Genomic DNA, 24,353 nt, shown 5'->3' on the forward strand with positions numbered 1-24,353 from the left:
TTGGGGGCAGGCAACAAGATTTAGGATTTCAAAACTGCTGGGAAGCTATGTTTGCTTGGGTCCTCTGAGAAAGCAGATGCCAAGATGGGATTACATATGCAAGAATTTTATTAGGGAAAATGCTTGTGTGAGGAAAAAAGGGGCGAGAAATGGAGAAAAGGCTGGGAGGGCGAGTGTGAGCAGCAGTGCAGCAGAGAGGGAGGGAGGGTTCTAGGCTGCCTGCTGAGTAGAGGAAGATTCCCCAGAGCCTGAGGCCTGGGGACAAAGTCCAAGGAGTCCTGTGTCTCCCAAGATAGTTCTGCCAGTACTCCTGCTGCACTCGGCCACCCGCTGGGCACAGCCACTGGGAAGTACGACCTCTGCACAAACCGCGCCTTGGGTTTCAGAGGGTGTCAGCTGGGACCCTTGGTCAGCTGCCTTCTCTCTAGTTGGAGGTCTGCAAGTGCATTCTCAGGGCTGCCACCAAAGTCATCTCCCGTTAGAGGGTGTCTCATAGGCTGTTGGTCAACCTAGAAAAAGCACAGCCAAAATATTCCCCGCTAGAGAGCAAAGACTTAAAATAGTCAGCCTTTCCCTCCTCCTTAGACGGCACTGTCTTTTCCTCTCTGCCTGGGTCTTGTATTTGCATGAGACTCCTCTGCAAATTCTAGATAAATGAATACATATAGGTACCTAAGGTAAAAAGCAAGCTCAAAATACATTAATTACAATATAAGCGGAAGTGCTGAATGAGCATACAGTGAGCAGAATGGGGGGAGGGGGTGTTGCACTAAAAATCTTAAAAGGTCACTTTCAGTCCCAATAGCTGTACTTCTTACATTGTTTCCAGGGAAAGAGTCTTAAAGGCGTAGGCTCCATTTTCAATAGCCCTTTTCTCTAACTGTGAAAGTAAAATGTGCTCTTTGAAAAAATGGGGAATATGTATTTTTAAAAAGCAATCACCCCAAAGTCCACCACAGAAATTGCTGTTAACATTTTTCAAACACATGTGTATCTCTTTTTTATGATCTTGCTAACATATAATTTGATAGTATGTTTTATAATACATTATAAACATTTCCCCTCATCATGAGAAACTCCTTAGCATGGTATATATCAGCATATATCCCTGCATATTTCCTTATGATAAATTAGTGGAAGACTAGTAATTGCTAAGGCAAAGGGCATACAGCCTTCTAATGCTTTTGATATACATTGATCAAATACCTTATCAGCAGTGAATAAGAATACCTTTTTCCCTAAACCTGCCTTAACTCTACAGACAACATTCTAACAAAATCTTTGCCAATTAGGGAGGAAATGGCATCTTTTTTTCTTTTTAGGGCATATTCAAGGCATATGGAGGTTCCCAGGCTAGGAGTCTAATTGGAGCTACACCTGCCAGCCAACAGCCTGCGCCACAGCCACAGCAACGAAGGATCTGAGCTGAGTCTGGGACCTACACCATAGCTCACAGAGCCACTGGATCCTTAACCCACTGAGCGAGGCCAGGGATGGAACCCGAAACCTCATGGTTCCTAGTCGGATTCATTTCTACTGAGCCACAACAGGAACTCCTGGCATAATATTTTTCATTTTTTTTCTTTAAACACTAGTAAAATTGAACTTTTTATTTATTTTATTAATAATTTATAGTCTCTTGGAGTTCCCACCTTGGCTCAGTGAAAACAAATCTGACTAGTATCCATGAGGATTCGGGTTCGACCCTTGGCCTTGCTCAGTGGGTTAAGGATCTGGCGTTGCCATGAGCTGTGTTGTATGTCGCAGATGTGGCTCAGATCTGGTATTGCTGTGGTGTAGGCTGTAGACCAGCAGCTACAGCTCTGATAGCTCCAATTAGACCCCTAGCCTGGGAACATCCATATGCCATGGGGGCAGTTCCTAAAAAGCAAAAAAAATTTACAGTCACTCTTTGGTGAATTCTTTCTTCATGTCCTTGACTAATTTTCGGTCATATTGTATCTTATTATAGCTTTATTGGACTCTTTATATATTAATGACCTAAACATTTATCTATCAAATATATTGCAAATATTACTTCAGTGTGTCATTTACTTTTTAATTTTGTTAATGATGGTTTCTGATGTACAGTTTTTTTGTTTGTTTGGTTGGTTTTTTTTTTGTTTGTTTGTTTTTGTCTTTTTGTCTTTTGCTGCTGTTGTTGTTGTTGCTATTTCTTGGGCCGCTCCCGCGGCATATGGAGGTTCCTAGGCTAGGGGTCTAATCGGAGCTGTAGCCACCGGCCTACGCCAGAGCCACAGCAACGCAGGATCCGAGCCGCGTCTGCAACCTACACCACAGCTTACGGCAACGCCAGATCGTTAACCCACTAAGCAAGGGCAGGGACCGAACCCGCAACCTCATGGTTCCTAGTCGGATTCGTTAACCACTGCGCCACGACGGGAACTCCCTGATGTACAGTTTTTAATGCACTTGAAAATAGCAATCTTTTTATGTATGATTTCTTCTTAGATAAGACTTGCCTATTTCAAGATTATATAAAATTTTACCTATGATTTATTTATTTTTTTTACTAAAAAATAAAAGTGGCTTTACTTTTCACGTTTCAAAAGGCCAGCCGTCTGGGATTTATTTTTATATATTTTTCAAGGTAGGAATCTAATTTTGTCATTTTGCAAGGTGTTACCAGTTTGTTTCAGCACTATTTATAGCATAATCTCTCCTTTCCCATTTCTTTGAATGTTCATCTTTGTTACACATGATAGTATTTTTAAATGTTTTATGAGTTTTGAAAATCTCTTTTGGATTCATTTCTTGTTTTATTGCATTTCCATCAAAGAATGTGGCCTATACATTCTTCTACTTTGGGAAATATACCAGCCTCTCTCTTTTGCTGAATACAGTGGATCTCAACCACCGAGAATTGCTATGTGTGTTTTGCAAAGCAAATTGCCGCTGCTAAGAAAATATTTAAATGTGTGACTGATGTATATATGTATTAGAGTTTATTTGATATATCACCAATACTAATATCATACTCCTTCACTGGTATTTTGATTCTTTTCCCCCCATTTTATCAAGACATAACACTGTTTAAGGTGTACCGTGTAATGACTTGACTTACATATATTGTGAAATGATTTCCTCAATAAATTTAGTGAACATCCATCATCTTACATAGATAACAAAAAACAAAGAAAAAAAAAAAGGTTTTCCCCTGTAATGAGAACTCCTAGGAGGCATTACAGTTCTTTGCAGTGGGACAGACAGGTGGGAGCAATAAGGAACCCATCAGTGCTGGTTACTGCTCTGGTTCCTTACAATGGTGTCCATTAGTCCTGGTCTTTATAGGGTTCCAGCTGAACTTCCAGAAAGGCTCTGCCTCCTATGATTCTTTAGAGAGTCTTAGAGTCATTCTTCCTGGTCCCTCCGACTCAAGCTAATATGGTTAAACCTCTATTCCTCACCATTAACCCATCTGAACTCAAACACCACCGCACTCTTCAGGGCTGGAGGAAGGGATCAGTTTACATCAATCACACCAGTAGCCTGATGAAGTTGGCATGAAACCCAAACCCGGATCTTCCTTAAGGCAGGTGGCTGTGGTGAGTGGGAGCCCTCTACTGAGCGGCTGACGTGGCGGGTTGGGGCACAGCCCACCACTGCGTGGGGGAGGAGGCTCTCTCTCTCCAGCAGCCTCCCTGAGCAACTGGGACTGAGCACTGCCGTGGGATCTGACCCTGCACTTTGCTGAGTACATGTCTGGGAGGTTTGTAGGGAGGATTCATGCCTCCCTGGCAACTCTAGCTCCAGCCTCTCTGCATGGGTAACTGTGAGATTCCACCAACTCCTTCCTCTACTTCCTCAGGTCTGGCTTTTGCCTGTAGTGAATTGAGGGTTGCCTTTCTTTTCTTCCAAATGAGTTGGCTTCATGTAAAGAAAGTATCCAACAAATATTTTTTAGATTTTCTGGAATGTGGTAGCTTCTTAATAGAGTTTCTCAGATGGTTACAGATTCCGTCCTATTTTAAAAAATTCCTTTGAAGGAGCATGAAGGAGTTAAGTTCTTGTGCTCAATCATCTTCATGAGTTGAAAATTATGTTTTCCAGTTGATTCTTTTCTATTTTGAAACCAAAAGGTCTTAATTTTTACATAATACCTCCTCATTGAATCTGCCCAAGTAATCAAAGAAAAAAAATGCAGTGAAAGCAGATCATCTGGTAGAAATATCAGGACATCTGTAATAGCTGTAAAGCATTATTCAGCATATAATCTGGATACTCTCAGAATAATAGGCATTATATTCTTTGATTTTTTTTTTCCTCTATTCTTTTCTCCATACTTTCTTTGTTCTTTTTCTTCTCGCCATACTCAGTTCACATCAGGATACTACTGGGTGATATCAAGAATAAATAACTCATTCATTAAATACATTTCGAGCCCCATGGTTTACACAGCTTTGAGAAAAGGGTAAGGAGAAATGTAATGTGTCACCAAATGCTGGCCACAGCAACTGCCAGCATAAAACTATAAGCAAACTTCAAGAGATCACAGGAAGAGATGTTCAACATGATTAGTCATTAAGGAATTGCAAATCAAAACCGTGGTGACATACCACTGCACGCCCTCTAGGACAGCTAGAACCAAAAAAAAAAAAAAAAACCCAAAAAACCAAAAAAAACCAAAAAAACAAAAAAAAAAAAAACGAAAAAAAACCCCCAAACAAAGAAACAAAACAAAACAAAAAACAGGCAAAAACAAGTGTCTGTGAAGATGTGGAGAAATTGGAACCCTCCTAGTCTTTGAGGTGATGAAAATGTTCCAGTTTTACAGAGTGGTGACAGTGGCACAGTCCTGTAAATATACGAAACATGACTGAGTTGTAAAATTTGCAAAATACGTCTTTGCCATGTATTAGTCAGAAGTGATCAACTACTATAACCAAGAAACCAAATCTTAAAGGCTTGAAAAAACCCGCATAACTTTGATAGGAGATGGAGGAAGAAGAGCTCACTTCTGACAAAGGGAACTTTGGAAAGCTTCTCGGAACAAATGCCATCTAAGCCAGGCCACAAAGAACAAGTGATCACATGATAGCCATTTCCAAAGCATCCATATCTGCTCTCAGTGTGTCACATGCCAGGCCTCTATTTCTCGCTCTCCGCAGACACAGTATGGTCCCCCTGCTGTGGTTGAAGATCCTGAGGCTCAGTGGTCACGAAGTCTTGAAAACCGGCATCAGCCGACAGGCAAGCTCCTGAAATGGGTAGGGATCTGAGTGGTCTCTACAGAGGAACAGTGTGTGCAAGGGCACGGGGGTAGAAGATGGCAAGACATGGATGGAAAACAGCAAATCAGCCAGGTGGCGGGGCCGTCATCTGTCCAGTTAGCGACTGGAACTGGGAATCTGTCCGAAAAGGTAATCAGAGGCCAGATTATGGAAGGTTTTGTGTGGTGATGGAGAAGATGAGAATTCATCCTGGAGTCATCAAACAGCTGGAGGCATGGAAGCCAAACAGATCTGCGCTTTAGACAAAGGACCCCGACAACAGCAAGGATAGTGTTCAATCAGAGACCAGAAGTCAAAATGACTGAAAGAGTCCCGCAGAGAGGGACTAGGCCTGACTGGGGTTGCAGAACTAAGTAAGGAGGAAAGAGGGAAATGAATAAAGACACCATTTCGAAATGGTGTAAACATTTAAAATGTTCACACTTATGCTTACCTTATATTCAGCATTCTGAATAAGCCAAAGCTGTTCATTGACAGAGTTATTTTAGACCAAGGACTGTTTTAACTAAACTGAGTGCTGAGACATGAAAATGTCATTGTGTTTCTAGCTTTCTAGCCACCATTGCTCTGTAAGCTATGTCCATCAATAATCTTCTGGCTAGAAGCACCCACCGGAAGCTTCTGATTTGCCAGCAGGTGTCATGGTCCAACAGTGCTAATCCATTTTTTCTTGTTCTGGCCCCTCACAGTGATGATAAACACCACTCCAGAGAATAAGGGAAAAAAAGTATACCGAGGCTACCTACCGTACAGCATGTTCCAGAAGATAAAATTGTTCCTTTCTGTGCCTGGTGGCGGCCACCACCATGGTTGGTGTAGTCTAAGCACCAGGTCCAAGAACAAATCCCAACTCTGTCATTTACTAGCTGGGGTAACCTTGGTGTTGGCCTTTTTATTTAACTTTGCTGTTCCTCAGAGTTCCCATCTAGAAAATGGAGATACTCATAATATTTTTTTCATAGCATTATGGGGTGGGTGGGGGTGGCTTAAATCAGTTAAAACATGAAGAGGTTAGAACACTGCTTGATAGAGGCTAATACCTCCAAACCACATGAAGCACTTGTTTTGGAATTTTCCAATTCCATCCTCCCCTTTAAGAATAAGGTCTTGAAAACAACAGGCTGTGTATGTCTCGATGGCAGCAATCCTTTCCATTAGCTTCTAAAAATTTTATTCTCAACGGTTATATCTGACATCAGTCCACTACATCAGAACCCGTACAGCTTTTGAACTGTAAAGGGAGGTAATGACTTAGCTAGTTCAGGAGTGCTTGCTTTATTATAGCAAAAGAAGCTGCACCTTTTTATGTTTATCTTCTCAATAGTGTTTCACTTTCTGAAAGGCAGTAGGGGAAGGAGAGGGGGTTTTCAAAGAGGTAAAGTTGAGATAGAGGTGATAAAAATGTTTCTGTTGTTTTGTTTTGTTTTTTTCCCTCTTGCGCACGCACGCGCACACACACACACACACACACACACACACACACACACACTTTCCTTTTCCACCTTAGCCACAATCCTTTAGCTATATCACAGTTGCTGAGGTTTCTGGATGTCGATCTTTGTTCTCCATCATCCCTAAGTGGAGCCCACATAATGAAACAGCAACCCTTAGCTCTAAGGCTGCATGGAGTCCCCACGCGCCATGGGAACAGCGAGGTCTTTAGTCCTCACAGAGCTCACAGCCGATTGAAGAGACAGGCCAACACGTGAAACAACACTACTGTCAGCACATATAAGCTGGAAGTGAGATAAGACCCAAGGCAGATACCAGGAAGAACCAATGACTTCCACGGCTGGGGATGCATCCGTTACATCAACGGTGGTAGAGCTGTTGTGTGGGAAAGCCCCCCCCCCCCCCCACTGGAAAGCTAACTTCCAATATCTAGACAAGGCCATGAAACCTAAGGGAGAGGAAGCAGACAGCCTAGGGGTTTAGCCGACCCCTCCTGGGCACCTGCAGTTCCCTTCCCTCTGCTCCATGCCCCTCCCTTTCCTATGCTGAGTCCCACTCCTTGATTATGGATTCCTGACACTTCTTGCTCCAAGCGACTTTCTTCCATGTTTTCATCTTCTATTGACCCAACTTTTGAAAATGAGTTAAAGAAAATACATACCCTAAGGAGAAACCTAAGGCAGAGAAGAAGTAGATGTGAGAGCCTAGTGATTTTCCAGTCTACAAAAGCGGGTTACTCAGAGTAATTCACATGTCATTGAGAGACCAATTAGAACCGTTACCAAGTTATTAGCAGTGTCCCTGCTCAGATGTGGCCCCAGCCACTCAGAAGGAGCTGTGTGGTGTCACTAGAATTAACCATTATAAACAAAATACATAAACAACCCTCAATCCATTTGCTTACTGGAAGCATTATCTGTGTATGTACCGTATGTGTAGGCATGGTATCCCCAGGAAGATTTAAACACACACACACACACACACACACACACAAAACCATGTAGGCTTAAATCAATGGCTACCTTTTTTTTTTTTTTTTGGCTTTTTAGGGCCTCACCCGCGGCGTATGGAGGGTCCCAGGCTAGAGGTCGAATTGCAGCTGTAGCCGCTGGCGTACACCACAGCCACAGCAATGCCAGATCTGTGTCTGCAACCTACACCACAGCTCATGGCAATACCAGATCTTTAACCCACTGAGCAAGGCCAGGGATCGAACCTGCGTCCTCATGGATGCTAGTCAGATGTGTTTCCACTGGGCCACAATGGGAACTCCAATAGCTACTGATCTTGATGCCACCCTAAAGACCCCAATACTGTAAGGCTGTAAAATTTCTGCAACAGTGGATCCTCCAAAAAGTTTAGTAACTCAAAGGAGTTAGACTGGGATAGAAAAGTGGGAGACGTTGAAGAGAAAATGTATTTCCAACAGTTGAGAGTGTGGGCTCTGGCATCTGACTGGCAAGAATCAGTCTTGGCCTGATGCTGGTTATTCATCCCTCCGTGCTTCCATTCCCACATCTGCATGGGAATGATAATAATATAAATATCTATCTGATTGCATTGCTGGGAAGATGAAGTGAGTTCACGTCCATTGACCTATGACCTAATGGCAAGCTTACCACACAGCAGCCGACAATCAGTGGTAGCCGTTATTGCGTGGAGCAATTAGGAAGAAAACACATTTCAGCACAGTACTTATTTTAGGATCTCTTGCTTCTGAATAATCCTGCCAAAGCTACTTTTGACTTGATTATTCAGAAAAATTAACCTGATCAGAAGCTTTTTAAAAATAAATCAGGAGTTCCCGTCGTGGCGCAGTGGTTGGCGAACCCGACTGGGAACCATGGGGTTGCAGGTTCGATCCCTGACCTTGTTCAGTGGGTCAAGGATCCGGCGTTGCCGTGGGCTGTGGTGTAGGTTGCAGACACAGATCTGGCATTGCTGTGGCTGTGGTGTAGGCCAGGGGCTGTAGCTCCGATTCCACCCCCTAGCCTGGAAACCTCCATGTGCCTTGGGAGTGGGCCTAGAAAAGGCAAAAAGACAAAAAAACAAATTAATTAATTAAATAAAAATAAAAATAAATCACATAAAATGAATTCATTTGGATTCACATGAGAAGTTATAGGAGGCAGCCGTGTGCAGCTTTCACTATCTTTGTTTTCAAGCAACATGTACTTTCCTTGGTTTCATTTTTACAAGCAGCGGTAAAGGGAACCTATAGGTTTTTGTCAGCTTGGGCTGCTATAACAAAATACACATGCTGGGTGACTTAACATAGGTTGATTTTTCACAGTTCTAGAGGCCAGAAATCCGAGATCAAAGTGCCGGCATGGTCAGCTTCTTGGTAAGGGCTCTTTTCCCAGCTTGCTTGTGTTCTGAGTGGGGAGAGGTGGAGCGGAGGAAAGCTCTCGAGTGTCTTCTTATTAGGGCACTAATCTCATCATAAGGACCCCACCCTCTTCTCCTGAAGGCCTACCTCCTCCTAGCACCATCAGCATAGGGGCTTAAAACTTCAACCTATGAATTTGGGGAGACAAACATTCCAGTCCATAACATTCTACTTAAAAGAAACTGAAGAAGCAAAAAATTCAGGAGTTCCTGTTGTGCCTCAGGGGGTTAAGAACCTGACTAGTATTTATGAGGATGCAGATTCAATTCCTGACCTCATTCAGTGGGTTAAGGGTCTGGCATTGCCCCAAGCTGTGGCGTAGGTTGCAGATTTGGCTTGGATCCTGCATTGCTGTGACTGTGGGGTAGGCTGGCAGCTGAAGCTCTGATTGGACCCTTAGCCTGGGAACTTCCATGTGCCATGGGTGCAGCCCTAAAAAAAAAAAAATCAAACTCACACATTATAAATGGTTCTATTGCAGATATTTATAAGTGGATATTTAAAGCTTTAGAGTAAAAGAAAATCAATGATGAGAGTAGCACCTTTGAAGGTGAACACAACCTTTCTGAGCAAAAAAGATATCTTTTAAAATAGATGGAAAGATATACCATGCTTGTGGATTGGAAGAGTTAATATTATCAAAATGACTATACTACCTAAGGCAAAATACAGATTCAATGCAATCCCTATCAAATTACCAAGGACATTTTTCACAGAACTCGAACAAAATATTTTAAAGTTTGTTTGGAAGCACAAAAATTATGTTTAGAGTGTTTGAAGATCTGGAACTCAGGAGAAGGGCAGAGCGATGGTGTTATTACTTGTGATGGGGAATCATGTTTTTCATGTTTTTAATATACGTGTGCTTAGAGTCACCTTAATCGTTATGAGTAGCAAGAGATAGTATCCTGTTTTTAAATGGCTAGTGGATTTAGCTTGTGCTGACCAAACCAATTTGCGGGCAGCTCCTCCTGTGTGGGTTACGGTACACACCCGAGCTTCTCTAGCCCCTCAGAGCTGGGTCCTGTCTGCCCCCTTCCTTCCCACTGTGCTCTTCCTACCCTTTCTTCGGCAGCCTTCACCCAAGTCCCCATCGTCCCACTGCCCTCCTGTGGCCCCGTGCCAGGAAGGGTAAGATGGGAACCTCCTCGCCCATGTGACCAGATTTAGAGAAAGGAGAGGGGCCCCAGGGACCGCAGGTGAAATGAGGGATGCGTCTTACATTCAAACAATGTTTATCAGAGCAGTTGATTTCCACGGAAATCCCAGTACCGAAGAGGGTTTACTGAGAAGTGAAGGGGCCTAAGTTCCATGGCAGCTGATTTACATGAGCTCTACGAAGGGGTTTTTTTCACTTTTTCCCCTCTCTGGAAGGTGGCTCCAGACTTCGAAGTGAATGAATAAAGCCCTACAGAACCTGGTTTGTTTCTGGGCAGTACTATAGTTTAATTATGGGAGTCCTTTCATGAACTTTTTGTCGACCCTCCTGAGACTCTTACCATATAAAAGGTTGTGTCTAAGGACTAGAGACAATTAACACTACAGCACACACAGCCTGTTCTCAGCTCTGGGAGGTTGTCTCCTTCCTAACTAGGTACTTGAACATGTGCTGATTGAAGAATAGTGAAATAAATGAAGGGAAAATGGATGTACTTGAAGCACCTATGGAGTACTTTTCTCTGGAGGGTAGGATTATGGTGATTTTTATTTTCTTCCTACTTGGCTGAGTTTCTGGAATTTCTAAATTTTCCACGATGACTATGTATTTTATGGAATAATTAAAAACTTGCTTTAAAAGTTCATAGTATGGATTTTTTAAGCTTACACGTGTATGAAGTGCTTGCTCTGTGACATTCTGCTCCTTCTAAGGTTATCAGTTCAGAGGACCACACTGTCTTGGCCCTCGAAAAATCAACTCTGCGGGTCACTGTTCTGAGCTTTGAAGGGATAAATTTACAACACTGGTCTATGGGGATGAGGGAAGAAGTCGGGAAAGACAAAATCTTATTAGCCTCAAGGACCTTTTTATATAGAATTCTATGTAAATAAACACACACCTTAGTTGCATACTTCTTTCAGTTTATCATAGGAGAAATTTTCAGACATGGTCTAAAAACTCCAGAGAAGGGTTGACTACATTTGGAGAAAGGCTGCAGATGGATTTTCACTCCCAACTTGAAGAAGGGATGCAAAGAGAAAAAAAAGTCTACCAAATCTGAGATTAGACTATTTATCTAAAATAACAACTCATATTTATTGAGTTCTTGCTACATGTCGGGCAGTATGCCAAGTGTTTTATATGCATTGCCACCTCATTTTATTTTCACAAGTCTATGAGATAGACTGGTGTCATCAATCCCATTTTACAGATGAGGGAAGGGAGGAAGGCTGAAAGAAATGAAACAAGTCGCCTAAGGTAACAGACATGGTGGCTGGCAGTGCCTGCCTGGAATCCTAATTAGCCTACCATCCCTTTTTAACCATCCCTCTTCAAGGGGCTAGACTACAAAGAGTTCTGGATCCACAGAGAAAAATCAACTAGAACATGGATAATTTAAAAAATGCAATACAGGTGAGTTTCAAAAACAGTGTAATACCAGCCTTTCAAATCAAAAAAAGTGAGAGCGCTGGAAAACCTTTTTTTTTTTTTTTTTTCTCTCAAGAAGGCTGACTTCCTAGCCATTGTAGATGGGTTATTAACTCATTTCATTAAACTAAATTATTAATTTGCTTTTCAATTAAGTGTGTCATCACTGTCACAGCTCTGATGTGTCCTTCCCCATTTTCCAACATATCTGGGCCCAAAGTGAGAAGTAATTCGGTTTGGGAGGATCTTTTGCCCCTATTGTTTTCTTGGGTGTCCTCACTCGGGAGGCCTGGCATTCCTCACGTGTCTGGGGCAATACAGGAGCAGCCAAGCGCGAGGAAGCCACACAAAAGGCATCCAATCGCTATCAATGTTGAAAGATCAATTCGGTGAGCACACGAAACACACCCGATAGGACCAGAAAAGGGAGAAAAATCCCTTCTCCCAAAGGGTGAGACATTGGTTGACCTCTTGTGAGTGTCCACATACACAAAACACCAAGCAGGTGAAGTGTGGGCGGCGATCTTTCTGAATCCCCAATCATCTCACACGCCACGCAGGCTCGGCCTCCGCCCTTTAGTCCCAAGAGGCCGGGAGGGGCCAAAGGGGCTGTAGGGCGCTAAGTCTCGGGAGGGGTCGCGGCTGGCTCCTTACCCTCCCCAGTGCCGCTTCTGCCCAGGAGCCAACGCTCCATTCACGTTGCAGGCGCTGCGGCTCCAGGGCAGGAGGAAGGCGGTTTGGTGTCGGGGCCGGGGCCGCCTGGGAGCGCCCGCCGGTCCAGCAAGGGGAGGGGCCGCGCGGCGAGCCGAGGATGCCCGGCCTTCCCTTCTTCGGCTTCCAGCAGGCGCAGCCCCGCGGCTGGGCCCAAGGGCTGGCTGGGGTTTCTCGCAGAACTGGGCCGTCCGGGCCTCCGAGCGGCCCCGCGGCTCCCACGCCACTGCCCGGGTGCCAGACTCAGGACGCAGCTTTCCCGCCGGGGTCTCCCTTCCCGCTGGCCGGCCGGTGCTGGATGCGCGCGCGCGCGCGCACACACACACACATACACACAAACGGAGACAGACACACACGCCCGTGCTCGTCCTCTTTCCTTTTCTGCAGCCCTGGCACCCCCCTCGCCCAGTCTCTTGCTCCAGGGTGCGGGGCGCCCTCACGGCCTCGGCAGGGCAGGCCCCTCCCGGGGGCGAGGCGGGGAGCTGGACCCGCGCGGGAGCCGGGCGCGGGGAGGGGCCAGCGGTGGGGGCGTGGCCGGCTGCTCCCGCCCCTCGAGTGAGTGACTGGGCGAGGAGGTCCCCTCCTTCCCTCCCTCCCTCCCTCCCTCCCTCCGTCCCGGTCCCCTCCCCTGCTCGCAGCCCGCCGGCTCCAGCTCGCTCCCTGCCCACTCCCGGGGGGACGTTCCGTGCCGCGGCCGCTGCGGCCGCCGCTTCTTTCACACTTGAGTTGGGAGCCGCGCGCCGCGCTCAGTTACTGGCGAGCTGGCCGCGCGCCGCCGCCTCCCGCACGCACGCACGCACGCGGGCCGGGCTTCGGGGGCTTAGGCTCTTACTCCCGGCAGCTGGGAGGAGGGGGAGACCCCGTCTGACTGTGGGGAGGAGGAGGAAGAGGAGGAGGAGGGAGGAAGAAAACAGGCGAGGAGCACCCGGGCGGGGGGCGGGAGGCTTGCCACCTTCAGCCCCCCCGCGAGCGCCCAAGGTAAGCGTGAGCCCCCGCCAGCCCGGGGCGGCGGGAGTTGGCGGCGCAGCCCGCCCGGGCTCCGCTCCCCGGCGCGCCCGGGTGGGCTGGGAGGGAGGCCTGCGGGGTGCCTGCCGCGCGGCGGGGATGCGAGCCGCGGTCTTGGCGCTGCCGGCCCGCGGCCCGGGCTGGGGCGGCTGGGGCGGCTGGGGCCGGGGCTGCTGGGGCTGCTGGGGCTACCGCCGCCGCTGCGGGGCCGGCGGGGCTGCAGGGGACGGAAGCTGGGGTGCGGGGAGCTGGAGGGGGCGTCTGCTGGCCGGGGCGGAGGGACTGGGATGCGGTTGGGGCTGCTGACGACTTTGGTCACATTGAGGCCTGGGTGGCTGGGGTTCGACACCCCTCCCTTGCCACCCGCACCCCCGCCGCCCTCAGCCTTTCCTGCTCCTCTCGAGCTTTGCCTGTAGCCGCCGTACTTTGCAAGCCAGAGCTTGGAAGAAAACACAAAATTTAGAATCCTTTGCTAAATCTCCAAGTCTCTTCTCCCGCTCCGACAGATTGATGTGTTTGTGTGGGTGCTGTGATCCCTGGGATTTTTGAAGTTTTGACCTTTTTGGGGTGGCTTGTTTCCGTGCAGCTGTTTGCCCATCTCGATGTATTTATTATTCGTGCCCATGCGAGGCAGCCAGAGGGTGCTTCGTTATTGTACAAGGGAAAGATTTCACTCCCCTCTGCAGGCAGTTCTCGGAGTGCGGCCGCCGCAGCTGCCTCTGGTCTTCTGCTCGATGTCCTTCCCCATCTTCCACCCTGCCCCCCACCTCCTCCGAGGGATTCCCCCCCCCCCCCAGCTCCTACCGTTTGTGTGAGAGAAGCCCCTGGGTTTAGAGGCTCTCATTTCCCATTCATCCCTCTTCTAAAGCTCTGAATTGGATCAGGCACGATGGTGGAAATTGAGGTGGCTTTCTTTGCTCCAAGAGTTGCACGGTCAGAGATAAAAATATATACACAACAACAACTCATTAATCCTGGGGGATGACAAGCACAATTTGAGATCGAAGTGTTTGGTTTCCAGTAGGAAGTTGACGACCTATGTATGAGGTATCTTCCATCGCATGCGGGGTAGGAAAATTGTTTTAAAATAGATAGCGCTTGTGTTCTACGTGGCTGGAAGACAAGCCCTAAAGTTCAGCTATTGGAGCAAGTCTGAAAGTGATACACCCTGGTCACACAGAACCTCGGTAAAGACACATATGCTCTGACTCAGACTTTGGGAGCTGGGCTGACACACCATGAATTCTATGTAGCACTTTTAATTTTTTTTTTTTTTTTTTTTTCTTTTAGGAAACAGTATGGGCTGTTTGGGGAAGTGACATGTTCATTACACACAGTCTGATGTTATGAGCCCTTCCCTACTCCAGGGGCTGGGCTCACCTTCTGCCTAATGAGAATAACCTTTCCCTTAGTAGAATTGGGGTATACCTGGGTAGAAAAAAATTGTGGGTAGGGCTTGGGCTGCTTTAACTTTCTTGAGGGGAAAAGGTGATGTTTCTGAAGAGTTTTTAAGTCCAAGATGCTCCATTTGGAGGTTCTCGTCCTTTTTTCATATTTCTGTAGCTGGATTTTAGGATCAATAGAACATGTTCTGTGTTGCTGCTTTGGAAATGCAATTGATCAGACATGGAAATTAATTTAGGCTTGATCATCTGTTTGTTTTTGTTTTTCTGCTTGTAAAGTAGGAAGTGCTAGTGATAGGACAACTGAATATATTCACATCTGCATTAAACCCACACTAGGACTAGCACTTCAGGGATCAGAAATGTGGCATCAAAATGTAACCTCCCTTGTGTTTCCTGTTGTGCACACTGGGTTCGGAGAACCGGCTCTGAAAGGCTACTAGGAAAAGCAACAATGACAAGCAAACTCAGCCCTTGGATGAGCAGATGCTTGTGAAGGAGTAGGGTGCTTCTTCTGTCAACTTTATCTGCATCTGGGCATTTTTCCCAAGAAAAATGGGAAATTTTGGTTGGTAGGGAGATCTTCTATCCAGTGTGACAAGTTCATCCTAGAACAGCCCTGGGATTCCAGCATCCCTCCTCAGCACTGACTCAGTTTCCCTGGTCGAGCTGATGATTTTGTTTTCTTGGCTAGTAAGTTACCCTTTTGCCATCGGGTCCCTGACTTCACTTTATTGTCCTGCTCTGTCGGATTTCTGGGAATTAATAGGCCCCTGTCTGAAGTGTTTGAGTTTCTTGAGGAATCACAGGGTTGAAATCAAACCTTGTCCAGTAATTGGCAGTATTTGCTGTGATGCAGAAACTCTGCCCAGGAGGAAGGTGGCGTGACCCATTGTGAGAGGCATTTCCAGGTTGATGGTGCCTTGGTGCTGTGCTGGATTTTGGACCAGGCAAGCCTTGCCTGCTACATCCTGAGTGGCTTGCTGCAGACTCCTAGTGGCTGCCTTCTACTGGCTAACTTCTGTCAGAGAATGAGATGCCCCAGTTGGAGAGGAAGAGTGATGGTGCCTCCCCTTAGAACAGGAGAGTGCAGAAGAACATTCGCAGAGGGCCCCAAGCATGATAGTTTTCAGCTTCATGTGAATTTAGCAATGCAGCATGGAGCCCTGCAAGGCAGGGACAAGTGCCTTTTGGGCCGTCTTATGTTCCTTCCTTAGAATTTTAGAAGTCCCAGATCTTAGGAGAAGTTAAAGTTGTGAGTAACTAGGTTCTCATTAAAACATGAAGAACAGATTGCAAAAAATCAACATAAACTTCTTAGACAACTGAGAAGAAGGGCCTGCATGCAGGGAGAACTGCTTCATTGAAACCGTGTCTTAAAATTGGTGATGGTTCTGGCTTTAAGAGATCATAATTCATGAGCTTATCTGAAGTGACATGTAAATTACATACATACATGTTTTTAAAGCAGGCAGTTGTTTAGCTTGACTATCTCAGGTCTGAAGTTGAATTTTACAAGTTAGAGTTGCAGCAAGAAACAACTTGACATGCTGTGGTTATGCAATCAGGACAGGAGTGGTTAGATGTAACCTGGGCTAGAATGAACATAGAAATGAACACAGCAGTGTCTCCAGGGGCTGGGTATTAAGAAGTTCCTTTTTTTTTTTTTTTTCCTATTCAGTGTGTTCCTGAAAAATGTATTTCCTAGATTGTAGGCTAGTCACATAATGTCAAGATTGCTTTCTCTCTATACTTGCAAGAGAAGATGCAGCTTCCCCAGTCTGAAATGGAAACTGAGATTAACTGACCCCGAGCTACTGGGAGGCAGCTCATCTCTGCAGCCCTGATGGTGGCTGGTGGTGGTGCACTTGGAAGTCATTCAATGAGTGATTGCATTGAATGGAATTCACCTAATTAGTTAAGATCTGCATTGTGTCAGAAACCTCCTTGGAAATACATTAGATTCAGATGTCCATTTTCATAGATCAGTAGGATAGTTTACCAGGAGCTCCCTATTATGCCTTAGGTAGAGTTTTTCAGTGCCGAAAAGTGTTGGACAGGAAAGTTAACATACCAACCGATATGTCTTCTCAAGTTACTAGAATGTCTAGTTAGGGGCATCTTGATTTGGGATGTATATATATATCTGTACTTGACAAATATTCTTCACTCCAGATTGTGACTCTGGTCTTTGTCTTTTTTTTTTTTTTGTCTGAGAGATTCACATTTTTATAAGGTGCTTTATGGTTTTCAGAGTTCTTTCGTGTACCCTTGTCTTATTTGACATTGTCCTGTGTCCTCAGCACTCCGGGTTGTCCATGCTGGGATCTCCCCCAGAATGATCCTGCGTTGAGTAGTCAGGGAGAGGGCCTGGGGAAGCTCAGGGAACCCCACCTCTTGGTTTACTGGATTTTCCCAAGGAAGCCGGAATGGGCCTTCACTGCTGTTCCCTCTAAGATCACTCACAACAAGGAGAGTTGAGACCTGTCTCATGCCCCGAGCACACTCAGCCTGCCAGCTTTCAGTCTGTGGCTCTGCCTCTACATCTGTTCGCTCTCTTTGGGCTGCCTTTTACCTTGCTCCTTTGCCAAATGTCCCTGTCACTTCCCTATCCTTGCTGCAGTTTTTCCATGGTTTTCTGTCCTACATATTTTTTTTTTGTCTTTTTTTGGGGGGAGGCCACACCCACAGCATATGGAGGATCCCAGGCTAGGGTTCCAATCAGAGCTGTAACCGCCGGCCTACACCAAAGCCATAGCAACTCAGGATCCGAGCCGCGTCTGCGACCTACACCACAGCTCACAGCAACGCTGGATCCTTAGCCCACTGAGCCAGGCCAGGGATTGAACCCGCAGCCTCATAGATGCTAGTCAGGTTCGCTAACCGCTGAGCCATGATGGGAACTCCTGTCCCCTAGGTTTTTATTGCAGGCCGACCTGCTGCTTTTCCCACCACCTTACTTTTGCCTGCAAGATTTGGGTTGTGTGTCCAAATGATCTTTTCCAGTATTTTAACCTTGTGTCCAGACCCACTTTTCTTTCTGACTCCTCCCACCTCTCCACGCAAGTGTAGACTTTCTACTCCCAGCCACTTCTCCCTTCTGTCCTCAGGGCCCCTGTGCCTCGTCCTCCTTTGGCCCCCACACCTCCCTTATTACTTCCACCCACTTCTCTCCATCAAGCCTTCAGATCTTCCCGCACATGCCTGCTTCTGCCTGTTGCACCGATGTTTACAGCAGTCATGAGCTGAAGCTGCATGCTTTGTACCTTGTACAAAAGTGGAGTTAGAACATTCCCAAGTTTGGGGATCTTTCTGCCTTTGTCTTCACTTTTGATTCCACAGTATTTTTGACTTTTAAAGGCTCTTGGGCCATTTAGTAAGAGCTAAAGCACTTTGCTTCTTTATTGGACTTAGCTCTTAGGTCCTATGGTGGATAATAGATAAAGAATATCTCGGTGATTATGATTTTTAAAGATTTGGGCAACAAACCTTGAAAAGCATCTCAGAGGTTTTTATAATGGCACCTTCAAAAGGATTTACTGTACACCAAAATCTACCTATAAATCACAGAAGTAGGATGGTTTCATTTCATCCTTATTACCTTACTTTTTTGCTGAAATAAATGTTAGTTAAATGAATATTGGTTAAATTAATATTACTGTAACTCAAACCAAATTTTTTCTCATTTGCTGTGGTTTAATGGCTCTCCATGAAAATTTTACAAGCTCACTAGACACGTTTATGCCAGGCAAGGATTCTTTAGCCAAGACCTAACATTGTTGCTTTCCTTTATAAATTTATAACCTATGTTGGCCCTATCAGTAGGGTCAGTGGGAGAAAAAGTATTAAACTGAGGACTGCTACTGAGAAAACACATCCTATTGATTCCTTGCATACGAACTTGAATTGGTCGTTTTCTAAACTGTCCTTCAAAAGTAGAGGCAACTGTAGTTATGCAATATTCTGAGTGCTCCAGGGCTTTTGGAAGAAAGTGCTTTAAAGCGGAGAAGGGAGAATGGTTTTTAAATAAGAATTCCCTTTCTTTGATGGGTCTGTGTTTTATTTCAGTGCAGTGAATATCGCAGTCATTTCAGTTCATTGTTAAGCCATCTTTTTAGGACGCTTTCTTTCCACCTTGCTTGGTGACTTATGATTTTCCCGCCTGAGTAGGGGAGGGAAGGCCAATGAGAGGTTGCTAGTCTTTGCTGAAATGTGGGGACATTTTTCACACCCCTCATCACAAATGCTAGTGGAGTAGGTGAGACCCACTCAGCAATCTAAGTAAGAGCTGCAGTGTGTATTATCACAAGCGCTCCTAGAAGCTTCTCCCTGAACCCCCAGAGTTGACAAGGAGATCTGCACATGGTTATTGACAGGGGAACCCCCGTATTAACCCTAAGCTTTCTTTCATGGGAGGAGTGAAAGGCCAGATGTAGACTAGGAGATGCTGCAGGCTGCCAAGCCGAGGTTTGAGGAGAACTTTTCAAAGACACAGATAACTGGTACACGCCAAGGGGTGGCTTCAGCAATTCTGTCTGAAAGTTCTGCCCGAAGCAATTTTCCTAGATAATTTTGTAACAGTTCTTACAATTAAAGGGTTATAAAGGAATAAGCAACATACAGCTCCTTCTGTGATTCAGGTGGATACTGTTACCATGTTGATGAAGGAGGTGAGAATCCAGGAACCTCCTTAAGTTGCTTAATATTTACTGAAAATTCAGATGTTCTGGTGTCTGTGCCAGGAATCCAGGACAGTCTAGGTACAGCTCCCAAAACAAATGTTCTGCTTATGCTTAGTGACCGCCCCGACACCCAGGCCCGCCCTGCCTGGGGCTCGCCTCCGTTCTGCTGCTTCTCTTGAGGTCCAAGCCTTTTCTCAGTCTCAGGTCTGTTCTCTTCTCCAGGGAGCTTCTTCTCTGACCATCAGAGTGCTTTCTCCCTTGGCTTCCATGAACTCTTACAACACTTATTTGATGTTTATTTATTTTATTGCATTATTAGTTTTGCTCTTCATTTATGTATTTCTTGTTGCCCTACTGAATTATCACTTCTAGCATGCCTAATGGGCTTTACGAGTATCACGTGCTGAATCGGTACCTGTGGGTTGATTGACAGCTACTCATTGGTCTGAGGTGAGGCTTAGAATTTTTCCCTGTGAAGACCTTGCTCCCATGTAAAACTCTTTAACCAAATGAGGAAGTGGAGTTTCTCAGGGATGAGAAAAGATAATGGGAATTTTTAAATTCTTTTGCTGGCCAAGGTTAAAGCATCTAATCTGTCTTGCTCACTTAGATAATGTATTAAACATTTACTTTTGTGGATGATACTTTGTGTCATCTCCGTGCCTGGCACTGGCGAGATGCAGGAGATACAGATAGAAACCCTGGCCCTGCCTTTTGTAGACTTCTCGGAGGAGCGTGGGAATTGACACGCAAGCACGTGGTAGGTGGGAAGTGGTCATGTGCCCTGGGAGTTGAGGGGAGAAGGCAGCCAACTCTGTCTCAGTGTAGGCTGAGCAGGCGTCCTGGTTTCCCTGGGACAGTCCTGGTCTGTTCCTGTTGTTCAACATAGTATTAATGCACCCCCTTTGCCCTCAGAAGTCTTCCCAGTTTGAATAATAAATTTTAAGATTCCCCCAACATGGAGAAGTCATAGAAGGCTTCACAGAGAAGGGGGTATTTGGGATGACACTTGAAAGCTACACAAGGGTATTGTTTTGCATTTCTAAAAATATTAGGGGACCAATGTGGGTTTGCTAATCATTTCTCCTCATTTTCTGTGGATTCGGACTAATTCATAGACTGGCATTTGGGGACAAAGGGACTTGGGGTTAGATGGAAGATGGAGTAGGGCCCTCCAGGTGGAGGACACACGATGTTGTGGAGACACGTGGATGTGGGTCAGTGTGGCTGGCTTTTCTGCATCTGGTGGTGCACAGTGGGAAACGAGCCTGGGAACTCTGCAAGGCCTCACTGGTGAGGAGTTTGGACTTATTGCCCGACATAGAAGCAGTGAGAGGCATTGAAAGATTGTCAATAGAGGAGAGACATAATTTGCATGATAGATGGTTCCTTTGTGAGAGTAAGTAAAAGTCTAGAGGGGACCAGAGAGTGTCCCTAGATACCTACCACACACTAGGGGGCTCAGCATGGGTTTGTTGAATGAATGCATGAGAATTTTGGAATATGTGGTATTTGAAGTCACATGGTTTTGTATGAAATTTGTCAGGGGAAGTAAATAGAGGGAGAGCACTAACCACGCATTTCAGGGAACACCAACCTTTACGGGCTGTGGACGGACAGGAGAGTGAAGGAGCCTGAAAAGTGCAGACTCTCAGAGAGCCAGGAGAACCAGGAGGTGGTGTCAGGAAGAAAGGACAGACCAAGAACTGGAATGTGCTTAGAATTGTCACATGAAGAAGTAAAATCGTATTGAAGGGGTTTTCTCAAATTTCGTAATTCTGTTACTGTATTAGAAGTGGAAATGTTTACCTTATGGGAGATATCAGGATACAGGTCTTAGCATTATAATATTATTATATTCATGCTGCATGCAGAGTTTGATGGGTTTTTTTTTTCTTTTTCTTCTTCTTTTTTTTTTTTCCCCCTGTGGAGCTGTATTCGCTTGTCTACGCCACAGCCACAGCAACACAGGATCTGAGCCATGTCTGCGACCTACACCCCAACTCATAGCAATGCCAGATCCTTGGTGCACTGAGCAAGGCCAGGGATCAAACCTGCATCCTTATGGCTGCTGGTCAGGTTCATTAACCACTGAACCACGATGGGCACTCCCAGAGTCTGATGTTTTTATAACTTTGTTGGTTTTATATGTTGAGATTCTGAGGTTTGCCATATATAATTTATGCCAGTGTAGTAAAAGTTTGGAACCATGTTTTGGGAAGATGGTGAAATAGCACAGTATTTTAATCATTGTGAATTTATGACTGTGCATGGTAATTTATAAAGGGGTTAAAACACTCGAGTGTTTAATATTCCACCAGGTGATGAGCCATCCACAGTATGGAACCTTAAGTGACATCATATCATGGTCACAAAGGGCGGCTAGATGCAAAAGCCAGCCGAGTGGCAGTGTCGTTGAAGGTTGTGGTATAAATACTCTTGTTGCAGAGCAGATGGTTATTTGTCCTCCGGCTCCACTGGGGGACCCTGGTTAGAGGTGGGGGCTGCATCATAATGTGTTGGAAAGGGTGTGGGCTTAGGATTCAGCAAATTTTATCCCATTTTCATGACCTCCTAACTCAAGCTTCATGATCTTGAGCACCAATGGTAATAACTGACAATAGCAATAAAAAAACTAACTTGTATTGAGTGCTTTCTCCCGGGTGCTGTGCTTGTATTGAGTTTTCTCTGTGCCCGGGTGCTGTGCTGAGTACATGGCATACATGGTCCTCTTGAATGCTTGCAACAACCTTCTGAAGAACCTTCTGAAGAACCTGTGACTATTACTACTACTTTTAGATAAGGAAGAACTGAGCCTCTGTCAGGGCCTCTGGGACCTCGATCAAGGTCCTGTGGCCGGCAAGTGGCCGTGCTGAGTCTGGAGTGCGGGCTGTCTGACTCTCAAGTCAGGCTTTTAATTCCCAACTCCTGGGCGGTTCTCTCTTCTGCATTTCCCTTCCTCTTCCCACCACGCACCTGTTCCCTTCCCCTCACCTACTGGTTCTTTTTGAAACAAATCACAGACATTATGTCCTCTTGTCTGTATATACTAGATTATATTTCTAAATGATAATGGCTGTTTTTTTTTTTTAACATAACCACAATGTCATTCCTAAAAAATAACACTAATTCCTTAATATCAAATATCTAGTTAGTACTAGGGAACATGAAGTTGCAGGTTCGGTCCCTGGCCTTGCTCACTGGGTTAGGGATCCAGCGTTGCCATGAGCTGTGGTGTGGGTCGCAGATGTGGTTCGGATCTGGTGTGGCTGTGGCTGTGGCTGTGGCTGTGGCCGGTTAAACACCTAGCCTGGGAACCTCCATATGCCAAGGGTGCGGCCCTAGAAAAGACCAAAAAAAAAAAAAAAAAAAATCTAGTCAGTAATTGAATTTTTCTGGTGGGCTCATAAATATTTTTAATGATTGTTTCCTTCAGAATCCAGGCAGTTTTCACACTTGAGAGATTCATCTGTCTTTCTTTATAGGCTTCCTTTCCCCATCTTCCCCTCTTCTTTTTCTTGCCTAGCACTTCAATTGTTAAGGAAACAAGGCTTTGTCCTATAGGGTTCCCTGCATTTTGAGTTTACCGAGTGTATCTTTCTCAAAGTGTTCTTAAAGGGTTCTTTACTATGTTCTTGGGTGTCCTTTTTTTCCTGTCATTTGAGCCTGGAAGCTTGAGCAGGTAGTTTGGCAAGAATACCTCAAAAAAAGTGTTACGTTCTTCCTATTACATCACATCCGGAGACACACATGCCTTCTTGTTGCTTCATTTTCAGATTTAGGTATGGTCGGTTTGATCTTGCCGTTCAAGCTTCCCCAGGCCCTTCAAAAAACCATGGAAAGTCATTGCTTAGATATATTATTTCAGTAACAGTCGTAAAGTGAAAATATTCTGACATCTCTTTTGCATTTTTTAGCTGGAGCGTTGCCATCAATAAGAAATTGACCACATCAATTAAATGGTTACCTCAGGGTATAGTTTATATAGGAATTTTTTCTTTTTTTTTTGCTTTTTAGGCCCTCTCCTGCAACACATGGAAGTTCCCAGGCTAGGGGTCTAATTGCAGCTGTAGCTGCCAGCCTACACCACTGCCATAGCAACTAGGGATCTGAGCCATGTCTGCAGCCCACACCACTGCTCATGGCAATGCTGGATCCCTGACCCACTGAGCGAGGCCAGGGACCAAACCTTCATCTTCATGAGTACTGGTCACATTCATTTCTGCTGCACCACAATGGGAACTCCAGAAAATTAATGCTCAGTTTTACTCCATTTTCAATAATCTTCAGAGTTATGAGTTGATTTTCTAACAATGAATTTTTTATTAAATTTATTTTTTTATTGAGGTATAGTTGATTTACAGTGTTAAAATTTTTTGTTGGTTTTTTTTTTTTTTTTTTTGTCTTTTTAGGGCCACACTTGCGGCACATGGAGGTTCCCAGGCTAGGGGTCGAATCGGAGCTGTAGCCGCTGGCCTACACCAGAGCCACAGCAACTTGGATCCGAGCCCGAGTCTGTGACCTACACCACAGCTCACGGCAACGCTGGATCCTTAACCCAGTGATCAAGGCCAGGGCTCGAACCCACAACCTCATGGTTCCTAGGTGGATTCATTTCCACTGTGCCACGACGGGAACTCCTTAAGTTTTTTTTTTTTTTTTTTTTTAAGTATTATTGTGAACTTAAGAATTTTAACACAGTTTATGTGTTGCAGTCCTTTGCAGTTATTTTTTTTGAAGTTCAAATTGCCTTTGACCTATGGGGAGACTCTAAATTGGCTTCTGAATCCTTTTGACTTGACTGTAATGGTCTTTGATGATGTCCTTACTTTCCAGCCTAACAAGATATTTCAGGCTTATTTAGCACTTTTT

General features: G+C 45.3%; 1 protein-coding gene across 1 annotated transcript in view; it reads left to right on the top strand.

Annotated features, from left to right (window-relative positions):
- C9H1orf21 (chromosome 9 C1orf21 homolog) overlaps positions 12,945-24,353 on the top strand; it is a 232,921-nt gene continuing 221,512 nt past the window's right edge. Inside the window, exon 1 of the mRNA XM_003482739.3 lies at positions 12,945-13,369. The gene's annotated coding sequence lies outside the window, so the exon portion shown is untranslated. The remainder of the gene's footprint in view (positions 13,370-24,353) is intronic.

Source organism: Sus scrofa, chromosome 9 (genome assembly GCF_000003025.6).
Source record: "Sus scrofa isolate TJ Tabasco breed Duroc chromosome 9, Sscrofa11.1, whole genome shotgun sequence".
In the NCBI taxonomy this organism is placed as follows: domain Eukaryota; kingdom Metazoa; phylum Chordata; class Mammalia; order Artiodactyla; family Suidae; genus Sus; species Sus scrofa.